At 40.0% G+C, this 5,213-nt stretch overlaps 2 non-coding genes across 2 annotated transcripts; both read left to right on the top strand.

Moving 5' to 3' along the window:
• Nucleotides 1-1,656: 1,656 nt before the first annotated feature.
• trnay-gua (transfer RNA tyrosine (anticodon GUA)) lies at nt 1,657-1,745 on the top strand. Its single transcript is given in 2 exon segments — nt 1,657-1,693; nt 1,710-1,745. It is a non-coding gene; the product is annotated as a tRNA-Tyr (tRNA).
• Nucleotides 1,746-3,197: 1,452 nt separating this feature from the next.
• On the top strand, nt 3,198-3,286 carry trnay-gua (transfer RNA tyrosine (anticodon GUA)). The gene is given in 2 exon segments: nt 3,198-3,234; nt 3,251-3,286. It is a non-coding gene; the product is annotated as a tRNA-Tyr (tRNA).
• The last annotated feature ends 1,927 nt before the right edge of the window (nt 3,287-5,213 follow it).

Raw genomic sequence — 5,213 nt, 5'->3', positions numbered from 1 at the left:
ATACACGGAAATCTCACCATTGCTGAATGGTCAACGTTGATCAACATCTGGTAGAAAAGATTCAACTCAATGCTACGGTTCAAACATGTACCTTTTGCTCCATGGTTTTTCCATGTCCCTTCGATAGCGCATTTGGTAGAGCGGAGGACTGTAGAACGCTAAATGCTGAAATCCTTAGGTCGCTGGTTCAAGTCTGGCTCGAAGGACGAACATTTTTCTGCCTCATCAATGCGCCCCAAACACTATTTTTACCTGTTGTACACATCCCCCTATAGAGAATAAAATGTGCATTTCACGTTTCCTTAAAGAATAGTCTAGGTGTACGAATCCAATCATACAGAAGAATTCAAAACACTTCAAGTTTATCCACAATTCACCACATTCAATAGCTCAGTTGGTATAGCAGAGGACTGTAGAAAACTAAATGCTGAAATCCGACTTGAGGAGGACCCTTTTCCTACCTCATAAATGCACCTATAAGATATACATTTGCCTGTTGTTCGCACATTCCCTATAGAGAATAAAACATGCATTTCCAGTTTCCTAATTAAGAAAGAATCCAAGTTAACTCAGAAAATAGTAAAGAACAATTCAGAACAACAAGTTCCCTGAAGTCATTTTTCCCAAAATTGTTTACAGACAGATTATATCACTTCTAGTTCACTGTATAACAAATCCAGTGGGTCAGAAGTTTACATACACTAAATTGGCTGTGCCTTTAAACAGCTTGGAAATATCCCGAAAATGATGTCATGGCTTTAGAAGCTTCTGATAGGCTAATTGACATCATTTGAGTCAAATGGAGGTGTACCTGTAGATGTATTTCATGGCCTACCTTCAAACTCAGTGCCTCTTTGCTTGACATCATGGGAAAATCAAAAGAAATCAGCAAAGACCTCAGAAATAAAATGTAGACCTCCACAAGTCTGGTTCATCCTTGGGAGCAATTTCCAAACGCCTGAAGGTACCACGTTCATCAATAACAAAAAATAGTACGCAAGTATAAACACCATGGGGCCACGCAGCCTTCATACCTCTCAGGAAAGAGACGTGTTCTGTCTCCTAGAGATGAACGTACTTTTGTGCGAAAGGTGCAAATCAATCCCAGAAGAACAGCAAAGGACCTTGTGAAGATGCTGGAGGAAACAGGTACAAAAGTATCTATATCCTTAGTCAAACGAGTCCTATGTCAACAGAACCTGAAATGCCGCTCAGCAAGGAAGAAGCTACTGCTCCAACCCGCCATAAAAATGCCAGACTACAGTTTGGGGACAAAGATCCTACTTTTTGGAGAAATGTCCTCTGGTCTGATGAAACAAAAATAGAACTGTTTGGCCATGATGACCATTGTTATGTTTGGAGGAAACCAAACAATTTGAAATGGTATATATGTGCGATAACCTACTAAATTCACAAAACGGGTAACCCCGTTTTGTAATCTCTGCAACGGCAGACGTCATCAGCGTCTCCATAATTAAAGAAAGTTGTGCCTGGAAAGATCCGTTTGTGGACATTTCGGCAGTTCTGACGAGCGCTCAATACACGGAAATCTCACCATTGCTGAATGGTCAACGTTGATCAACATCTGGTAGAAAAGATTCAACTCAATGCTACGGTTCAAACATGTACCTTTTGCTCCAATGGTTTTTCCATGTCCCTTCGATAGCTCAGTTGGTAGAGCGGAGGGCTGTAGAACGCTAAATGCTGAAATCCTTAGGTCCCTGGTTCAAATCCGGCTCGAAGGAGGAACATTTTTCTGCCTCATCAATGCGCCCCAAACACTATTTTTACCTGTTGTTCGCACATCCCCCTATAGAGAATAAAATGTGCATTTCACGTTTCCTTAAAGAATAGTCTAGGTGTACGAATCCAATCATACAGAAGAATTCAAAACACTTCAAGTTTATCCACAATTCACCACATTCAATAGCTCAGTTGGTATAGCAGAGGACCGTAGAACACTAAATGCTGAAATCCGACTTGAGGAGGACCCTTTTCCAACCTCATAAATGCACCTATAAGATATACATTTGCCTGTTGTTCGCACATTCCCTATAGAGAATAAAACGTGCATTTCCAGTTTCCTAATTAAGAAAGAATCCAAGTTAACTCAGAAAATAGTAAAGAACAATTCAGAACACCAAGTTCCCTGATGTCATTTTTCCCAAAATTGTTTACAGACAGATTATATCACTTCTAGTTCGCTGTATAACAAATCCAGTGGGTCAGAAGTTTACATACACTAAATTGGCTGTGCCTTTAAACAGCTTGGAAATATCCCGAAAATGATGTCATGGCTTTAGAAGCTTCTGATAGGCTAATTGACATCATTTGAGTCAAATGGAGGTGTACCTGTAGATGTATTTCATGGCCTACCTTCAAACTCAGTGCCTCTTTGCTTGACATCATGGGAAAATCAAAAGAAATCAGCAAAGACCTCAGAAATAAAATGTAGACCTCCACAAGTCTGGTTCATCCTTGGGAGCAATTTCCAAACGCCTGAAGGTACCACGTTCATCAATAACAAAAAATAGTACGCAAGTATAAACACCATGGGGCCACGCAGCCTTCATACCTCTCAGGAAAGAGACGTGTTCTGTCTCCTAGAGATGAACGTACTTTTGTGCGAAAGGTGCAAATCAATCCCAGAAGAACAGCAAAGGACCTTGTGAAGATGCTGGAGGAAACAGGTACAAAAGTATCTATATCCACAGTCAAACGAGTCCTATGTCAACAGAACCTGAAATGCCGCTCAGCAAGGAAGAAGCTACTTCTCCAACCCGCCATAAAAATGCCAGACTACAGTTTGGGGACAAAGATCCTACTTTTTGGAGAAATGACCTCTGGTCTGATGAAACAAAAATTGAACTGTTTGGCCATGATGACCATTGTTATGTTTGGAGGAAACCAAACAATTTGAAATGGTATATATGTGCGATAACCTACTAAATTCACAAAACTGGTAACCCCGTTTTGTAATCTCTGCAACGGCAGACGTCATCAGCGTCTCCATAATTGAAGAAAGTTGTGCCTGGAAAGACCCGTTTGTGGACATTTCGGCAGTTCTGACGAGCGCTCAATACACGGAAATCTCACCATTGCTGAATGGTCAACGTTGATCAACATCTGGTAGAAAAGATTCAACTCAATGCTACGGTTCAAACGTGTACCTTTTGCTCCAATGGTTTTTCCATGTCCCTTCGATAGCTCAGGTGGTAGAGCGGAGGACTGTAGAACGTTAAATGCTGAAATCCTTAGGTCGCTAGTTCAATTCCGGCTCGAAGGAGGAACATTTTTGTGCCTCATCAATGCGCCCCAAACAGTATTTTTACCTGTTGTTCGCACATCCCCCTATAGAGAATAAAATGTGCATTTCACGTTTCCTTAAAACCTGTTGGGGATGGGGGCGCTGTTTAGACTACTTATGCTAATTTGGCTAATTTTTTAAACGGCTTCCCACAAAATCCTTGATCGTACAATATGCATATTATTATTATTATTGGATAGAAAACAGTCTATAGTTTCTATAGGAGTTGAAATTTTGTCTCTAAGTGGAACAGAGCCCATTCTACAGCAATTTCCCTGACATGGAGTCAGATTTGAGAAATGTTGGCCACTCTTCTGAAGTCATTTAAAAGGGCACTGTCGTTGCTATGACTATACGGACACTTCTTACGTCTTCCCCTGGATGCCTTTACGTGATGACGATTCCAACGGGGTCGATTGCACGTTCACAGGCCCTACAAATGAAAAAACCCTGAAGCTAGTCATTCTTTGGGAGCTGCGTCATGAGCAAAGTGGACACCGGCGCGCACCTGTTCCAAGCGTTAGTTTAGCCTGTTATATTTCTCCGGTCATCTTTTCACTCGTTTTAGGAGTTAAAAACATCATAAGGTAGTTAATTTAAAGCGTTTTATAGCAATTTATATCCGTTTAGTGCGATTTTGGGACATTTATTTTTGCAACGATGTGAAAAGTTGGGCACGCTTTTCAGTTCATCCCGAACGCAGTTGACTTTTCCACATGGCAAGAGGACAGCTTTCCACCAAAAGACGATTTCTCCCAAGAAAGGATCCTTTGCCCAAGATACTGATGGAAGAACAGCTCAAGGTAGGACATTTTTATTATGATAAATCGTGTTTCTGTCGAAACATTTTAGTGGCTTAGGACGCCATGTTTTTTGACGTAGCTTCGCTTGGCGCAAACTGTATTGAAAAGTAAGGATAAATTAAAAAATGTAATAACGCAATTGTATTAAGAATTAAATTGTCTATCAATCCCTGTCCACCCTATATTTTTTAGTCACGTTTATGAGTATTTATGTATAAGAGTAGATCACTGTCTAAGTGGCGCAAGGACATTTTCTGACCAGCTGAGCTACATTCCACATTGTCTAACCATGATTTTGGTGGCTAAATATAAACATTTTCGATCAAACTCTATATGGATTGTGTAATATGATGTTACAGGAGTGTCATCTGAAGAATTCTGAGAAGGTTAGTGAAAAAATTAATATATTTTTGGCGATGTTGACGTTATCGCCCACTTTGGCTAGAATCAATGCTGGGCTGCTATGTGCTATGTGCTATGCTAATATAACGATTTATTGTGTTTTCGCTGTAAGACACTTAGAAAATCTGAAATATTGTCTGTATTCACAGGATCTGTGTCTTTCGATTCGTGTATGCTGTGTATTTTTACGAAATGTTTGATGATTAGTAGTTAGGTAAACACGTTGCTCATTGTAATTATTCTAGTCCATTTGTGATGGTGGGTGCAATTGTAAACTATGCCATATACCTGAAATATGCACTTTCTTCTAACAAAACCTATCCCATACCATAAATATGTTATCAGACTGTCATCTAATGAGTTTTTTTGTTGGTTAGGGGCTATGAATATCTTAGTTTAGCCGAATTGGTGATGGCTACTGGTGTTGGTGGACAAATAAAAGATGGTGGATTATGCTAATGTGTTTTTAGGTAATAGATGTACATCTTTACATATTGTGTCTTCCCTGTAAAACATTTTAAAAATCGGAAATGTTGACTGGATTCACAAGATCTGTGTCTTTCATTAGCTGTATTGGACTTTAATGTGTGAAAGTTAAATATTTTAAAAAAATATTTTTTTTGAATTTCGCGGCACTGGTTTTTCAGGGGGGGGGGGGGGGGGTGGTGCCGCTAGCGCCACGCTGATCCTAGACAGGTTAA

This window comes from Salvelinus fontinalis, unplaced genomic scaffold, assembly GCF_029448725.1.
Source record: "Salvelinus fontinalis isolate EN_2023a unplaced genomic scaffold, ASM2944872v1 scaffold_1410, whole genome shotgun sequence".
Taxonomy (NCBI): domain Eukaryota; kingdom Metazoa; phylum Chordata; class Actinopteri; order Salmoniformes; family Salmonidae; genus Salvelinus; species Salvelinus fontinalis.
This window is presented reverse-complemented; position numbering and strand designations above follow the sequence as displayed.